Here is a 19888-nt window from a genome sequence, read left to right on the forward strand (position 1 = left end):
TGTGTGCGTATTGAACTGTAGTTGCGTATTAAGTATATATTGTGGGTGTGCTATTGCATTCTTATATATTTCGTATTGTTCTAGGATGTTTAACTGTGAACGTTTTGGTGTGATGTGTAAAATTTCCATATCTGTTTCTATATTATTGTAGTCATGATTATTGTCGATAATGTGATCTGCATAATTTGATGTAATGTAAGGTTTGGTTATAGCTTTAATATGTTCGTTGTATCTTGTATGAAACGATCTTCCTGTCTGTCCTATGTAAAAATGTGGGCAACTATTGCATTTTAATTTGTAAACTCCAGTTGAATTATATATATTTGAATGTTTAGTGTGGTTATTTAAGTATTTCTGTGTTGTGTTATTTGTTTTGTATGCAATTTTGTACTTTAGTTTTCTGAATGAAGTTGCAATTTTGTGGGTATTGGTATTGTGATATGTTAATGTTATGTATTTATTCTCGCGTGCTGTTTGTGTTGGTTTGGTCTGTTTTTGTTTTGCCTTTTTTATTAGTGTGTGTATTATGTTAGGGTTGTATCCATTGTCTTGTGCTATATAATTAAACACAATAAAATATATAGCACAAGACAATGGATACAACCCTAACATAATACACACACTAATAAAAAAGGCAAAACAAAAACAGACCAAACCAACACAAACAGCACGCGAGAATAAATACATAACATTAACATATCACAATACTAATACCCACAAAATTGCAACTTCATTCAGAAAACTAAAGTACAAAATTGCATACAAAACAAATAACACAACACAGAAATACTTAAATAACCACACTAAACATTCAAATATATATAATTCAACTGGAGTTTACAAATTAAAATGCAATAGTTGCCCACATTTTTACATAGGACAGACAGGAAGATCTTTTCATACAAGATACAACGAACCTATTAAAGCTATAACCAAACCTTACATTACATCAAATTATGCAGATCACTTTATCGACAATAATCATGACTACAATAATATAGAAACAGATATGGAAATTTTACACATCACACCAAAACGTTCACAGTTAAACATCCTAGAACAATGCGAAATATATAAGAATACAATAGCACACCCACAATATATACTTAATACGCAACTACAGTTCAATACGCACACATTGTTTGACGTCATAGTACGTCATAGCATACAGACAACCAACCCCCACCATAGGAGCAACATACCCCCACCCTTACCATCGACAACTGCACATCGCAGAGCCAAAATCAGCAGTGGTTCAAGAGACACTGAAGACGACGACAAATAGCGTCGAAACGACCCGTCTGTCGAAGGTAAATACCTTTTTAACAATTTTAACACTTTTAACGTGTGACAAGTAAATTTTATGATATTTAATCCTTGCTGTGAATTTCGGTGAAATCCGGAGGGCTCAATTAGTAAAATTCACTCTCCTACCTTCACGCTGAGGCCCCTTGTGGTCTTTTAAGATGTGAAAGAGAGAGTGGTATGCGGAAAGAAACGGGAAGCTACCACATTTTTCATTCCCAAGAAGAACTGCATGGGGAAGACTGGAGCGTGTGAAATGGACAGACAGAATAAGAAACGAAGCTGTGTTGGAAAGGGTGGGTGAAGAAAGAATGATGCTGAAACTGATCAGAAAAAGGAATTGGTTAGGTCACTGGCTGAGAAGAAACTGCCTACTGAAGGATGCACTGGAAGGAATGGTGAACGGGAGAAGAGTTCGGGGCAGAAGACGATATGAGATGATAGACGACCTTAAGATATGTGGATTATAAGCGGAGACTAAGAGGAAGGTAGAAAATAGGAAAGTTTCGAGAATGGTGGTTTGCAGTGAAAGACCTGTCCTTGGGCAGAACACTTATGTACATTATTATTATCACCATCATCATCATCATCATCATCATCATCATCGGGCTATTGATGATCATGATGGTAGACTTGTTTTCGCGTGCTCCACTTAAAAAACCCCAACCAAGTAACTTGTCCCAATCAGAATTTGAACTCGGGGCCGCTCGTTTCATGGCCAGATGTGCTAACCATTACTCCACAGCGGTGGACCAATTTATACTTACTTTATCTGTTTATTTTAAAACGCAAGATATCATAATATGAAATGTAAATTCTAATTATTTTATTTAATTTCATCTTTGAGTTTACCGGGATTACTTTTTTTACTACATTGTTGTGCAGTATGTTATTCATATTTCTCCATGTGGCTGCTTGAACACCTGCAGAGTTCTAACATATCAGTACAGGCTGTTTAAAAAGGACATTACAGTGCTTCTATTCCTCAAATGAGGTATAGAAATTCTTATACGGTACATTCAGAAATTTAAAATAAATATTATAGTCTAGACACATGGTCTGAAGGCATTAATTCGTCAAATTAAGCATCATCATCATCATCATCATCAATAACAGTCTTGGATTAGGCCTCCTGGCCTGTTCCGCTTCCAGAAAGAATTTCCTTAAGTTCCTGCTTTTAAGCAGGCACGTTCATACGCTTTAAGGTGGCATTCCCACCATTGGACTCACTCAGCTCGAAGGATTGATACTCCATTCTGAGGAGATTTTAAATACTCGAAAACTCCAGAAGAATAACCGGTCAATTTAAGCACAGAAATTTAATCATAAACAGAAGCAAAAAGAAAAATCTTTTGAATTCAATATTTTCTAACGTTAATAGAAGTTCGGCCAAGTTTGGGGGACAGTGCCCCACCATGTCCCCCCCCTCCACAACTCCGCCTATGTGACTATATGAATGAATTCGTCCCGGATGAGTCCGCGAAGAGTCAATACAACCATTACATGTTAATTTCAATGTTAAATGAGCCTTAACTGTAAACTGACCTCTTTATTAAGATGAGTCCTTAATTATCCCTACGCTGCAGCACCGATGTCTTCATATTTTAAGCCACTTTACCGAAAACCTTCCACAGAGTCGGATTAAGAACGGTTATCGTTCGCATTAATGAACAGAATAAAGCTTGATATAAGGCCTCGCAGCTTGCCTGTGTCGTCACAGTGTTTAATCTAATCTTCGTTATGACACAGCGTTGTAATATAGCGGAGCTATCTAGCCTGTAATGTAATATCACGCTATGGAAATGATTTCAAGCCATGTGTAGTTAGACACACTCGCAATCTTATTCAGCGCCAACAGTCTAACATCGGAAAGTAATGGACGCTGAAGAATGTGGCTCAAACAATCACATTGCGTGTTACGATGTTGTGTAATCGTGTGACGGATGTACTTATTGGAACTGAGAGTTTCCTTTCATTGAAAGATGGTGCAATTGAGTAAATAACAAGCTGGAAAAATGTAAATTGTAAAATAATGTTATTTGATTTAGCTATAAGTTATTTCGCTAACAATAAGAAAATAAAACTCGATTCCAATTACTGTACAACCGAAAAATAACATGATTTCAACTTGATATACAGTAGGTCTAGGCATTGAAACAGGCAATTTTAAAGTACTCTCTACAGAAATATTGTAGGCGATAGGAGGTGTTGTTATCTTTGTTACATTGCCGAAACTATGCTATTTACGCAGCGTAACGTGATCAGCAGTTTTGCCAACTGGACGGAAATTCCGTCAAAAATCCGTCAAAACTGACGGAATTTCAACGTAGCGGACGGGAAAAAATGGCTTTGACGGGTGACGGATTTTCTGGCGGAAATTACGATTTACATAATCTTTTGACATTTTTAGCTGCTGTCATTTTTAATTGTTTAATTTTTGGGAACTTCTACATTTTATTTGAACAGCCCTGCCTGTTTCGTACTATGTTCAAGAATCCCCTGTTTCAGATTTCCTCGTAATCAAATTAGATGTTTACGAATTATTATTTTAGTCAGGGTTGGTAAGTAACTTCTGTTAATATATACATTACACACACACACACATATATAATTTTTGCCCATCCCTCTGTTCACCGTCCATTGTTTCATGGCGCCTGATCACCAGTGTAGCCAACACATAAATTGTATCCCCGTCAGTATAACACCTGGAAATCCGTCGGTCTTTTTTTTTTTTGACGGATTCTGACGGATTTGCAGATGTTATACTGACGGGGATACAATTTATGTGCTGGAAACACTGGTGATCAGGCGCCATGAAACAATGGACGGTGTACAGTAAGGATGGGCAAAAATAACCGCTTATTTTGATAATCGGTTATTTTCATACGGTTAACCGGTTAATTACAGGTTATTTTTGCTTGCCGGTTTAACCTAATAACCGGTTATTTTCCTCAATAAACGGAAGACCGGTTTTTTTTAATATCCATTAAATCAAATGTATTTTAACTCTATCTCAAATTTGATGTCAGTCGAACATAATTTATTTTTATTATTTTGTACTCTATGCAATCAATTCTATATACAAATTGTCTCGTAGGCCATTCCTAGATAGGGTATGGGTTACTACTTTACTTCCTTCATTTGTCCGTAGATGGAAAAATGAAAAATGAGATTTCGATTTAATATCAATAATAATCTATGCCGACTTTCACTGATTAACTTATAATATATCTGCGGGTATTGAAGCATTTCAAACGGCGATAAATTTTGACGTCAATATTTATTGGTTATAGGAGAATAAATTGCCCGTCAAAAGTTTCATAATCAAGATTATTATTATAAAAATTATGCAATTTTGTGATATTTTTATCTTACTTATGACCGTAATATCAGTGAAGTAATTAACTAAATTCAATTTCATAACCTCTTACCATTTTTTATACTCGTATTTTGATCAGGGACGTCATTGATGATCCTCAGCATGTAATGACGTTCTTTCAACAATCTTCTGGTTGGTTAACAGTTTATTGCTGATTGTTATTTGATTTATATTGTAAATGACCTCTCAATTTGTTTTCCTAACTAATTTGTTGACTTCAAAATTCCAAATAATAACCGGAAAATAACCGGTTGACCTTCTTCAGGTTAAATTAATTTTACAATAACCGGTTATTTTCGAATAACCTCCCATCTCTAGTGCACAGCGTGCGTGTGCAATTTTTTTATTTATTTTAGTAGGTTATTTTACGACGCTTTATCAACAGCTTAGGTTATTTAGCGTCTGAATGAAGCACCGAAAGTTACCCAGCATTTGCTCGTATTGGGTTGAGGGAAAACCCCGGAAAAAACCTCAACCAGGTAACTTGCCCCGACCGGGAATCGAACCCGGGCCACCTGGTTTCGCGGCCAGACGCGCTGACCGTTACTCCACAGGTGTGGACGCGTGTGCAATCAAAGCGTTTGTAAACAACAATTTATAAACATCAATCTTATAATGTAATTATTTTCATTTAATTATGGTATACAGTACCTACATATGTAGTTACTCTGTTATAAAATATTTTATTAAAATTAGTTTTTTTTTTAACATTTACAGTGACTGTCCTCAAACCTCATGTTACAACTTGTAGTATATGATTTTGTTTCGTTCGGGGTTGACTTCGTAGCTAGTAATGCATTGCTGTTACTTTGTGGTATGCTTAGTTTGTATGGCAACCTGTTGGTGTTGAGCTGTAGAATGTAACGCCAATTCACATCAGTTAGACAAGCCCACTGAAGCAGGAAACTCTTCTCTTTACCACACTGAAAATGTCATAGCGTGAATATCGAGACTTGTACACTCGGTGCAATGGATAGTTGGAGAGTGTAAACAGACATTCAAGGTCATATTATGCTCTTTACCTCCCCGTGTGGTTGGCCCGTAGGGGGGAGGAATAGGCTGCGGGGTGTTTACATTCTCTAGACATGGATAAATAGGATGCGAAACTGCGGTCAGCACCATCTGGCGGCAGGGGGTTCAAATAAGATGATCAGCGCCCGACGTTGTAGGTGGTGAACATTAGAACTACGTGTTGGGTACATTACCCAGAGTTCTCTATTCATCCGTTCGAGACGTTGCTTGAGAAGACAAAATGGCAGCCAGAAACTTGCTAATAAGTGATACGTGTGTGTATAAGCAGTGTATGTTAAACAGTGATGTTTATGGACGTTGTAAAATAGTGTTGTTGAATGTATTGTAAAGTAGTAGTAATATAATAAATTGAACTATCTAAGTAGTTTTTGCAGACTTTTCCATTGTGCTGTACCATAAATATCCAAAGAATACAATCCCAATTATCTAACCTTTTGCTTAATTTTTTGTCTTTGTCTGGTTATATTTTAATTGGGTAGTGTAAAATAGATCGTCTCTTTTATCTTCCTGTTGTCTCCGGTAAGAATTTTCAGTGTAAGATGCTGTGAGGAATAAAAATGTAAATGTTTTATTTTAAATTGGGTTAGTTTTGAATATCTATGAGGGTGGAAGGGAATACTTTCTGCACAGTTTAACATTTTCGTCATCAGGTGCGCTGCTAAATGCATGGAGTAATTAGTTTTTATTTTCGGTACTTGGTGCGCTGCTAGATGCAATAAGTTCGCCTACTCCCAACAGGTGGCAGAAAGATCTATTTCTACATTAGCGCCTCTAGCATGTGTTACGAGAAACTCAGCAAGTCTCGCAACCTATTATATATTTATTCATGATCTAGATATCTTTTGCTTTCTCTGTACATGGTAAGTCCGTCGCACGTTACACAAGCGTTAAAATCTGAATTGTTTCTCCGTCTTGTTATTTGAGTGCACATTAAATGGCTTTATTTGTGTGTATCTTTTGAATAATAATTTAAGGAAATAAACTATACGCAGTAATATGATTCGCAACTTGATATAGCCTAAGCACTGAATTGTTAGGAACATGCAGAGCTTACGAGAATCATGCTGTGTTTGTGATTTTAAATGAAATGAGTGTTCATGTGTGCATTGAATATTGCAAGAGAAGGTCATAGAAGTGTCGTTTTACGGAAGTAAGCACGCGAATTAGCACGTGCTTTTTCTTTTTTTTTTTTAACTCCTCGTATAATAGCGTCAATTGCATCGCGTGCTTGCAGGTGTAGATATAACTTGTGAAACTGGCATTCGCGAGATAGAAAAAGAATTGCAATAGCAGCTACACCTTGTCTTAATGAGATTTAACCTTCTTTAACGCATGGAAAACACTGTAATCGGCATCTTTGGCATCTTTGGGCTGTTGCATATTCATAGCATCAATATTGTAAGATCCTATGTATACTTTTTACATGACAAAATGTGCTGAAATAAAGTGTGAGAAATCAACCTATGAAGTTTGCATGGAATTAAAATAGAAGGGTGTAGCCATTTAAATATGTCGTAATTTTTATGCTTCCAAGCGCAGCAGAGTACTGAATACAAAACGTCAGATCCAAATGAAATTGTCGAAATTTTGTCGAGTGAAAAGTACTATATAAGAACAGTTCCTAAACAGGAAATACCAGATATCACACGATCCTACGTACTAAATGACTTATTTACTTACCGTACTTTATGTTGGAAGGTTATTCTAGATAATTCAATAATTTGTAACAATTTTCATAGGCAAACTATACGGGAAAGGGATCAACATGTCAAGTGTTTTGTCTGGCAATACGAAATTCTTTGGTTTGACTAAACAATTGACTCACGAGACTTAACTTAAAAATGTATTTTGTTTGACCACATGAAATTATTAGTAGCTACTAACTTCGAAAACTTACCTGACTATAGTCTTGAACTGTAACCACAACGCAACACATAAAATAACTATTATGTATTAATATTAGTATTGATATTAATTATTAGTACGTTCAAATTTCACTAGCTTCCACTAACCGGCTCAGAAATCTAGTACAAGTTTAATTTCATGGAATTCCAGTACCGACAAATATTGTCGATATTTGTCTCAGCTGCCAACATACCAGTTACAAAATCACTACCATTTGTAGTATTTGTCAGTATCGAAATTCGAAACGAAGTTGGCAAAAGAAAATTCAACCTGCAAACTAGAAAATCACCGCAATCCACTAGCATATATAGTAATGGGGGGAAAATGGTTAGGTTTCACACTTAGGGTATGAAGTAAACTGACCCGGACTATATATAAATTTATGACTATTAATATCTGTGATTGTATGAAAAATGTCCGTCAATGTTCCAGATAGTTTGATTTACATGAAATTCTAATGGCTTTCTTTTGTAAAATCAAGACACTCCCAAATTTGGTTCCGTATCCCCAGAAAATTAGAGCATATCGGATTATCGACTAAAAGAAAGAAAAGTAGACACATCTTAAATAAGTTTGAGAAACGCAAGTCGTTAATTTCTTTACCAAATGAGTCCTTGCAAACCCAAAGGAGCTAAGTGACAAATTTTTCAAAACTGAGTTTTGTACACCTAAGTAATCTATGAACCAGCGCCAATGTACAGCTAAAAGAGCTATGTTCTTAACCAGTTTCTAGTAGTTCCAACAGTGGCCAAAAAATGACACAGGATTTATGTCAAGACCCCTTTGCAATTCTAAAGGAGCTATGTGTAGCTGATTCTATTCAGTGGAAGGCGGACTAGTGACTGTTTTGTTGTATTTTTGACGTGCTTTTTGCTAATAATGCTCGAGGAACCTGCTGCATTTAATGACGAAACACAAATAAAAGTTTCTCGTAAGAAGTTAATGCACAAAGCACGTGTGAGTGGGAACTCATATGTATCTGGAAGTGGTAAACATATTCTAGAAAACCCACTTTCAAATAAACAAGCAAGGTCAGGCAACATAATTTCATATTATATTTATTTCATATGACTTTATTTTATATTCCAAATATATTACTATATCTACTGGTTCATTGATCCACATTCAGGATACTTCAGATGATGGCATGTGTCTCTGGTGGAGGAAATCAGATGGCATCGTGTTTACTGCGTGCAATCAACGGATTTCATCACGTCCAAGAAGAAGATGGTGAATTGGAGTGACAACTTTTGCGGTCAGTTTAAAAACCGCATGATAATATTTCTGTACCTTTATCTCATTGCCATGGGAATGATTGATAAGATGGAACACAAATTTCTCATGGTAGGTCACAGTTTTGGTTCTGCAGATTGTGATTTCGCTGTAGTAGAACAACGTTGGAAGGTTACAAGTAACAATCAAGTTCTGGAACACGTTGCTACAGCCATTGAAGAAGCGAGACCATCTAGACCATTCATTCCAGAGTGGAAAAAGCAACAAAATCCACCCCCCGTCACAAGTCGCTGCACCCCACAAGATGATACAAATTATTCCATTACAGCTTTACCAAACTTATTAAGTACACAGAAGATAACTTTCTTGGAAATAACGAAACCTCGTTTATTGCAGACTTCTTTTATTTTCAAGTAACTGGAATGAGTTGTTATGTACCCCTCTCAAGAAGGCTCGATTTTCTTGGGCATTGCTACTGTGATACACCGTGCACTCTAATTATGAAATCACTCATTACTGATCTGTCACCTCATCTGCCGTGTGACTCCTGACGCACATGATATCATTCAAATTCGTTATCAGAGATCGGAAACAATCCTGTAGCACTGATAACATTAATTTTTCTTTATTTTAACTTTTTTCTAATACCAGCCAAACTTTAATCTGCATGGTTTCGAAAGATAGCATGGTACTTAGCTCTGTTCAATATAAATATCAGGTTGCACTTAGCTTCTTTCCAAATATCTCAATTTCAAATATTTTTTGTGAAGTGTATGAGTAATTATAATCCAAACAAACACATGTAGTCAATAAAGCATGATTCAAAGTATGTTAATAATTTTTTGCTACATGTTATATCAAAACCCTGAAGCATGAATCAGTTTTTACTTATTTCCCAAAAAACACAATTTTGTCACTTAGCTCTTTTGGGTTTGCAAGGCCTCAGATATAAAACTGTTGATACTCTCGTGCATATGTATTCGATGTGGTTATCCCACGTTAAAATGAAGTCTGTAAAAAGTCGTAGGAGTATCCTTGTAAATGGCAGTAATGAAGACCTGGTTATGCACTCTCCATGTGGGCCCTGACACGTCACCATTTTGCAACACCGCATCAATTGTCATTGGTTACGTGAAACTTTAGAAGGTTAATATTACAAATTGCAGACATGTTCCTTTGACATGTTTTGAATGATTTCTTCTACATCTCATGTGCTTAGAGGCTTAGACATTGAAAGCAATCGTCATTTTCAAGTTTTATGGCAGTTTTATTATCCTTAATTGTTAAACTGTCAAAGAAACGCTTGTGTAGATAGTTTGTATTGCGAAATACACTTATTAGTAACGTGATAAAGCAAAACAATCCTAGCGCAGTGCTAATAAGTTTTAATATGCTGACGGTCGCTCGTGTAAATTATGTAACACTCTTTACTTGGTTTGTTTTCTCTTACACTGTGTGTACCTTAGAAACATCACCACCATCATAAATATTATATCCGATACTATTGTTCAAAGCCTCTGATTGAGATTCTGGCTATTACATGTATTGTCAGGTAGTACATCTCACTTGACGATCGTTCAGGCGAACAATTGAAGGGCAAAAACGAGGTAGCTCCACTTTTACAAAGTTGTTAAAAAAAAAAAAAAAAATTCAAATTTTAACTGAGCTTCTTTTCTTTTTCGGAGCATATCCTAGGTACCTAAGAGTTTCATTTTATCACTCAAACATATAAAGAGTGCGGCAAAACATCCTCCTTAGTTTAAAGTTTAAATAAAAAACAGATGGATCAAAATAAGCACACTTTATTAATATGAATGGTATGTTAACAGTGGGAATTTTTCATTTTTTTTAATAACGTGTCTCTCAAGTGGTGTCCTTCACTATCAATGTATTGTTGAATGCGACTTCGGAAATTCTAAATCACTCTAACTAGCATTTCTTGAGGAATAAGACCAATTTCTTCCTGTATTGCATTTCTTAGGGCCTTAAGATGCCCCATAGAAAAAAATCGCAGGATGCAAGGTCTGGTGATCGTGCTGGCCAGGGGACGTCGCCACGTGAAGAAATTAAGCGTCCAGGAAACTCCTGAGAAGCGACAACGGAATTACCACTTACCAGAAACGATACCACAGCGTAAGCACGTTCTTCACCCGTCCACGGCATAGTTGGAATTCGTTACAGATTACAATTTGCACTAATTGAATGTCAATTCCGTGTATTCAATGTCCTATTCAATTCTTGTTGTTTTGCGCATGTCATTTGATATCGCTATGGCAACGCATGGTCGACCTGGTTGGCAAGTTGGTATAGCGCTGGCCTTCTATGCCCAAGGTTGCGGGTTCGATGCCGGGCCAGGTCTATGGCATTTAAGTGTGCTTAAATGCGACAGGCTCATGTCAGTAGATTTACTGGCATGTAAAAGAACTCCTGCGGGACAAAATTCCGGCACATCCGGCGACGCTGATATAACCTCTGCAGTTGCGAGCGTCGTTAAATAAAACATAAAATTTAGCATGACAACGCATGTAAATCTAAATTTCCCACTGTTTAGATACAATTCATATTAAAACAGTTTCCTTATTTTTATCCATCTGTTCTTTATTTAAACTTTAAATCAGGGAGGATGTTTTGCCGCACCCTTTATTATAATCAGGAATTTTGGGAGATTTAATATAAACAAATAATGGAGCTACCCCCTTTTTGCAATAACATTGAATATAATTAGCAAAGTTTTGCAATGAACACAATACTGTGTTAATATAATAATAAACTACAGCATAAGACATAGTTTTAAGGCTTAAGGAATGTTACAAATAGAGAATGAACTATTCAGAAGTATCAATTTTTAAATTGGCTAGTGTTCTGAAGCTAAAAAATCTGTTGTTAATTGCTTTGTACAGATTTTGTTTTTCGATTATTTTACTGGAAATTACATCATTCTTACGCACTTATTACAACAAATGAAAGGTTCAGAACCATAGTGGGCCAAGCGCCATTTACTAAAACCGTAGAAAACAAGGGTTGAAATTAAGTTATTACCATAATTCAATGGAAACATATACCAAGTAATATAAAGTATACACATTCAAACTAAATGATATGTCATCTTCATTAAACTATGACATTCACTTACCTTTAACCCTTGCTTTCTCAGTTTTTAATAAATGGCGCTTGGCCTACTATGACTCTGAACCCTTCTAATATTGTTACAAACCATACGACTTTAGGAACTAGATTCTTTACAGTTTAATTGTGCATCCTAACGTACAGGTTTAAAGAATATACAAGAGTGGCGTGATTTCTTATTGTTATGATAAATTCGCGACACCATGTTGACCAACAATATACGTTTAGCTTTAAACGCTGTTTTCCGAAGTTTACGTTTTCAGAATTATTAGTACACTTTGTAGCAAACTATTTGCACTAGAGTTGTGAAATTTTCAGACTGCTTTACCAGATGTATAGGCCTTAATAATGCTACTCTATCAGATTTATTGAAATGCATTAACGTTGTTCTGACATACATTTCATTATGTATTAGAGAAGAAAATAAATTTTACAATTATTAAACAATTAAATTATGTCCCAAGACGTAATTTTGAAATTAGTCACATTCTTTCTGTAAAGAGTGCCGTCTGCTTCTACTGAGGCTGTGACTGTGATTAAAATTTCTTTGAAATCTGAAATATAGGAAAATAGAAAATTGTACCAATGCATTTGCATGTAGACCTACTGTCCGTTACTCAGGAGAAGACGAGCGGAAAGAATGTGACCTTCTTGACTATCGCTGCTGATTATTATAAACATCGCTCAGATAAGCATCCCAGTAGCCAGGTTATTACTCGTGCAGGAAACATGAGTAACAATGCGTATGGAAATTAAAGCTAAGTTGAACAGAAGGAGACCTAATGTTTCCGCTTACTGCAGTACAAATATTGCACTTGTCGTACGTTATCTGTTCACTTCCCTTCCTCCTCAGTCCGCTCTCGTCTTCTCCTGAGTCACTGACAGTACTATAACTGTTAATGAAAACTTATGTTATTATTTTTCAAAGAAGTGAAGCAATGTATAAAAACTTTTAGTACATACGAGTATTTAAAGAGTAGGAAGGAAGGAGGGGAAACACGTAGTTGTTTAGAAACTTAGGTTTGACGAAGTAAAATGTATATTTTCACAACTTTCGCAAGGCTTAACAATTAATTCCCCTTAAATGTGGGAATTCTAAAAGGGGGAAAACATTTTTTTCATAAAATAGTTTATAATAGATTGTTTATTAATTGCAATAGGAGGTTATTAGATGCAAAACTCGACTTATCCAAAATAAAAAAAAAATGAATTAGGCACGGTATCGCATACTGATGTCGTTCGCTACCGAATGGAATTTGTTTCTACATCAAAACTTGCCTATTTAAAGTCTTACTAATAAAAACTCTATATACAGGCCTTTAACCCAGATAAGACTGACGTCCTATATATAGGACGGAACGTTTTATATTTTTAACATTGCTGTGTAAGATTTTCATAGTCGGCAATCATGATACCGTAATCCTTATGTATTATAAATTGCCTCCAATTTTTTTTTCATATATTTAGTCTGTCATAGTCATTGTTATTAACATATTTGTGTGAAAGTCCGGTGTCCTATATATAGGACGTCAGTCTTATCTGGGTTAACTGTCTTATACCGGGACATCACTTTATTTTTACTTGCATTTTTATTGTACCTGGGTTTCTGAATGTACTTGACTCTCACCCCTTTCACTAATGTCCTTGCTAACGTCAGCCACACAAACTTACGGCCGCTGTTACATTCGAAGTCTGCTAGCAGTGAAGTAAACAGTACAGAGTATAGTGTGTTTCAGAAATATGGTTGCGTTTTTTATAGAAGAAAGAGTCTATATTATTGAAGCTCATTTCCAGGGGCAGGTATTTATGGAAATTCATTTTATCATTTGTGTTTTTTAATATTGGTGTCGGCGGAGATTGATTTGTACTCTTGGCGGATATTAATGGAAATTTTGAAAAATACAATTATTAGGAAATTGGAGTATTAAATCAGTATGAATATTACTTTCCAAATATTTAACATTAAAGGTTCGTTGGATTCTGGTAAAGGTGCGGTATGGCCAATAGACAATATTTGTTAATTAAAAACGGAAAAAAAAAAACTGCAGCCCTCAAATTAACACTTTCAAATTATTAGTGAAATGTTGAATTCTTCCTCTTTTGAGTTCACCAATGTAATCAGAACACCTGGAATACCATGTAATGTATAACAAATTCAAATGAAAAAAAAATGTCCGAAAAAAGAACTCAGAATGTGAAATTCGCTATAAAACGACGCAATAGTAATAATTCGCTAATGTGTTCATATTTCGCTGTTAGAACTCTATTTCGCGATTTGTTATGATTGTTTTATCCGCATATTATTAATCAGAATCACTTGATTCGTAAAGATCAGTAAAATCTATTGTATGTCTATTATGTCGTCATTATTGCGATCTCTATAAATACCCGGCCCTGCTTATTTCGCACAGGTACGGTGTATAGCATGACTGAATAACTTTATCTGTGTGGACTGAGCAGAAATGAAGATTAGAGTTACCGAAAGTTCGGTAATATGCTGAATAAAGTAGCTATTGTATAATGAATACAACCGCCTGAAGAGTTGAGTTTGTGAAAAAAAAACTAGATCTACTCTACTGTATTTTGATAAAATACCGCAAAAATAATAAACAAACTGAAAATCGTGATATCGTACTTCCCTGTAACATAAATGGATACACTATTTTTCTCTCCTCCTATAGCTAGTAAAATGATTTGTTTACATATTGCACTAGTAACACCAAACTCCTGTAATGGAAGGGGGTAACAGTGTTTCCGAGTATAGCCAGATTACTGTTAAAAATGTTGGTAAAAATAAAGTAATGTCCCTGTACTTATACAATGAGTAGCTCGTTTATAAGTCGTGTGTAAATTCCTTACTAATAATCACTACATACGTCGTGTATAACAATATAACTGTTACACAGCTACGTCACAGTTTCGTCATTACTTCGTTACGAAAGGTAATAGAATATCTGAGGTTCTCTACTGGATCCGGTAGAGCGCTCTAGTTTGGCGTGTTAAATATCGATAGTACAACTGGCTCTAATCGATTACCACACTACATTTTGATCAAAGAGTACAAGCTGCAACAATATTATTCTAATAATTCTATGATCTTTGGTTTGTTCTTCTGTGGTTACAAGGTAAACATCATCATAAAATGACAGTCGATACGAACAGCTGTTAAAGGGGCGGCCATTTTTTCCCTATATACAACGCTTAAACAAGGGGTTTCGTGTATATAACTACTGCAAAGCAATTCCCATTGTATAGTTACAGTCTGTTTATACGTCCATAGCTTATTCACGGTTTATTAGTAACGTTTTCTGTCTCAACTCTGCATAAGTCTCGTATAAAAACTATACACGGTTTATTAGTAAGACTGTTACAGTTTTATGAGGTCTCGAAAATCATTATTAAATACATAACTCGCCTAAACCATTATAAAATTTTATGAAAAACTTGCATGAACCTTCCATAAAGTTCTGAGCAAATCCGTTCTTACCCTGCATTTTTAATCGAAAGTCTCAAGCAAAACTCGTCTTGTACTGAAGTGAAAGATTTTTTTTTTTTCACACTTTGCATATTATAAATGTCCTCTGTAATGAGTTTTTACGACAATGTTTCATTTTTTAGCTTCAATTATTGTCAAATAATAATTATATTCAGATATACTTACTTACTTATTGGCTTTTAAGGAACCCGGAGGTCCATTGCCGCCCTCACATAAGCCCGCCATTGATCCCTATCCTGAGCAAGATTAATCCAGCCTCTACCATCATATCCCACCTCCCTCAAATCCATTTTAATGTTATCTTCCCATCTACGTTTCGGCCTCCCCAAAGGTCTTTTTCCCGCCGGCCTCCCAACTAACACTCTATATGCATTTCTGGATTCGCCCGTACGTGCTACATGCCCTGCCCATCTCAAACGTCTGGATTTAATGTTCCTAATTATGTCAGGTGAAGAATACAATGCGTGCAACTCTGCGTTGTGTAACTTTCTCCATTCTCCTGTAACTTCATCCCGCTTAGCCCCAAATATTTTCCTAAGAACCTTATTCTCAAACACCCTTAATCTCTGTTCCTCTCTCAAAGTGAGAATCCAAGCTTCACAACCATACAGAACAACCGGTAATATAACTGTTTTATAAATTCTAACTTTCAGATTTTTTGACAGCAAACTAGATGACAAAAGCTTCTCAACCAAATAATAACAGGCATTTCCCATATTTATTCTGCGTTTAATTTCCTCCTGAGTGTCATTTATATTTGCTACTGTTGCTCCAAGATATTTGAATTTTTTCACCTCTTCGAAGGATAAATCTCCAATTTTTATAGTTCCATTTCGTACAATATTCTGGTCACGAGACATAATCATATACTTTGTCTTTTCGGGATTTACTTCCAATCCTATCGCTTTACTTGCTTCAAGTAGAATTCCCGTGTTTTCCCTAATCGTTTGTGGATTTTCTCCTAACATATTCACGTCATCCGCATAGACAAGAAGCTGATGTAACCCGTTCAATTCCAAACCCTCTCTGTTATCCTGAACTTTCCTAATGGCATATTCTAGAGCAAAGTTAAAAAGTAGAGGTGACTCAGAGAATCAGTCCCATTCCGAGGCTTATTTGAAGGATTCGCAACAAGCTGTTTTTTACGGTGATGGGTTGTTAGCCCTTCGCCCAACCCCCAAGCTGGAGGACCACCCCTTATCCGCTGTCCACGACTGCTTATTCAATATATTCGCAGCTACCTCCATATCTGGAGGCCGTCTCCTCTATCCGCAACCTGAGGACGCGCCATGCTGTGGTGATAGGGACCCACAATACATAGATATTCAGATATACTATCATATAATTATTTTACTTTCTTCAAAACTCACTTTACCCTTATCATAAACTATTATCTGTGCATTTCGAACTGGTGGCTCAAAGTCAAGCACTGGACTACTTTTGCCACGTGTGTTTACTCCAATCCTGGATCATTCTCCTCAACTAAATTCAGATGGAACAGCCGGGATTACAGTGCTTCAATTCAGTGACTCAAGCGTGGTTTGTACTTTTGTACGTGACCTTGATCCGCCAGTTCGAAATGCACAGATAATAGCGTAACTGGTCTTATTCAAAAATGAAATTCAGTTTATGCCCATTTTTTCGGGTTTTGATTTCCACAAAATAAGGGTTTAATACTATCATACAGTGTAATCCACCGTCATATTTTTTCTTGTTTCTGTGACCAATAGTTTAGATTTCAGGAGATTTTTTTTTTTTGCGAATTGTGGAAAATCATTTAATACGGACAAGGCGAATTTTGCATCTAATAGCCTCATATCACGATTCCAAATCGTCGCCTGAATTCAAGAACTACGTAACTTGATTTTTCATATTTTGTGACATTGCAGGAATATGTCTCGTTTTCTTTGACCTATTTGTTATATTGGAAAATAGATGTCGCTAGTATCTTTCGATCAGTTGCCTAGATCCTGGATTACATTTTGTGCGATTTTTGCTATGCTATTAAAGAGGTAACTGAAAAACGCAAATTTGGAGTTACCTAGTTCTTGCATTCAGGTGACGAAATGGTGTCTATACCTCCGGTATTGTGTATCACATTGAAATATTTCTCTTTATAACTTGTTCATTTCTTCACAAATAAAGGAAGGGGGTTAAACTCCCAAACACTCTCCCTATGCGCGGCCTTCTGAGAAGTTAATCTGTCAACGGTTGAGTCACGAATCTGGACAGCCTTATAAAGACAGTGAAATGTACTTACTTTGCAGTGACAAGAAAGTCGCATGTATGTGGATGCGACGTTTATGGAAAATCCCAGCACGCAGATGAAGTGTTGATCTCGGCAAGCTTCTGTGTGTATACTGTACAGTTGGACAGACATCCACGCACTAAACGATCACACGTCTTCAAGTGACCGCCTGGGTAGCCCAGACTCCTGGCTCAAGGCCAACCGCACCTCGATCCCAGTTTACAATCAACAATGTAGCGAAACTCAGCATTCTTCTCATTGCCATTTAACTTTCAGACGTGTGAAGAATCAACACCAGGTCATAGCTCAAGTGTGCTGTGTTTGTGTCATTGAGATATGACGACAAGTTGTCAAGGTTTGCATTCTAATGAACCGAAAATGCTTAAAATAATCAATAAAGCAAGCAGTAGGCTCTGATTTAAGAAAAATTAGCCTACCTAAGCATGAAATATTTACTCAAACATCACTCCTGTTACCATAGAAACAGAAGAGTAAGATGAACTTAGTGCCTAGTGATTTTTCATAGGGTCCGTTTCGCTCCAGTTAATGTGCTTCACCTCTCTCGCTCCATTATCTAGTTATAATTATTGGCAATCCGGTTACGAAAGCCAGCTGTAACGGTTGCGGCGATCATCGTGCTAACCACACTATACCTCCACTCTGGATGGATGATCGTCCACCTCTGTTTCGACGTGAGGCCAGCAGCCGGCTGGTCAGTCATGGTCCTTCATGGGCTGTCGTGCCTCGGATTTTTTTTTTTTTTGTCTAGTGAAAATATGAGTGATAATCCAGAGGAAATTTCAATCTGAATTTGTTATGTGGAGAACTGTTTTGTTTAAAACACTGGTAAAGTTTCTGATATACATAATGAAAACAATGGTGAATAAATCAGTACCTATATATTCATTTGACATAACATTGCTAAAATAGTTTCTGCATTTATCATACTCTATTACTCAAATAGTAGCCTTATTCATTTGACACAAGGTTATGGCAAACAGCAGTTTATGTGTTTGAAACAAGGTTACGTGAAATAGTTTTACTCATGTGACAGAAGATAATTTTATTCATTAGAAGGTTTAGCAAGTAACAGTTTCATTTATTGCACATAAATTTACGCCAAACAGCAGTTTACGTATTTCAAAGATGGTTACGTGAAATGTTTTTATTCATTTGACAGAAGGTAGTTTCAACATTTCACATAAGGTTACGCCAAACAGCAGTTTTTGTATTTCAAAGAAGGTTACGTGAAATATTTTTATTGATTTGATAGAAGGTAGTTTCATTCATTTGACAGAAGGTAGTTTCATCATTTCACATAAGGTTACGCCAAACAGCAGTTTTTGTATTTCAAAGAAGGTTACATGAAATATTTTTATTCACTTGATAGAAGGTAGTTCCATTCATTTCATTCCATTCATTTTACATAAGGTTACGCCAAACAGCAGTTTTTTTATTTCAAAGAAGGTTACGTGAAATATTTTTATTCACTTGACAGAAGGTAGTTTCATTCATTTCACATAAGGTTACGCCAAACAGCAGTTTTTGTATTTCAAAGAAGGTTACGTTAAATATTTTTATTCATTTGACAGAAGGTAGTTTCATTCATGTCACATAAAGTTACCCCAGACAGCAGTTTACGTATTTCAAAGAAGGTTACGTAAAATATTTTTATTCATTTGACAGAAGGTAGTTTCATTCATTTCACATAAAGTAGTTTCCTTTATTTCACACAAGGTTACGTCAAACAGTTTTATTAATTTAATAATTTACGTCAGATAGCAGTTTCATTCACTTATCACAAGGTCGCCTCAAATAGGAGTTTCATTCATTTCACACATAATGTTAACATCAAAATATATCGGTTTTATTCGCTTGACAATAAGGTTAAATAAAATTTGAAACAAGATTGCGACAATTAGTTTTCTTCAATTTTCACTTTTTTTGTTTTGTTAAATTTATTTACACAAACTTTAATATCTGTGGTCATATCGCGTGTTTATAATCTGTGAGTATACCAGTGTCCAGTAGGCCGTAATATTTGAATCAAGATTGCAACAATTAGTTTTCTTCAATTTTCACTTTTTTGTTTTGTTAAGTTTATTTATACAATCTTTAATATCTGTGGTCATATCGCGTGTTTATGATCTGTACGTATACCAGT

General features: G+C 35.9%; 1 protein-coding gene across 2 annotated transcripts in view; it reads right to left on the reverse strand.

Annotated features, from left to right (window-relative positions):
• Positions 1-17893, reverse strand: part of LOC138704594 (dehydrogenase/reductase SDR family member 7-like) — a 51644-nt gene extending 33751 nt beyond the window's left edge. Inside the window, exon 1 of one of the 2 annotated variants that reach the window (XM_069832662.1) lies at positions 17737-17893. The gene's annotated coding sequence lies outside the window, so the exon portion shown is untranslated. Of the gene's footprint in view, positions 1-2850; positions 2997-17736 lie in introns of those variants that run through there. The other variant, XM_069832663.1, reaches the window with a different exon arrangement.
• Between the last annotated feature and the right edge of the window lie 1995 nt (positions 17894-19888).

The sequence above is a fragment of the Periplaneta americana genome, chromosome 8 (assembly GCF_040183065.1).
Source record: "Periplaneta americana isolate PAMFEO1 chromosome 8, P.americana_PAMFEO1_priV1, whole genome shotgun sequence".
In the NCBI taxonomy this organism is placed as follows: Eukaryota; Metazoa; Arthropoda; class Insecta; order Blattodea; family Blattidae; genus Periplaneta; species Periplaneta americana.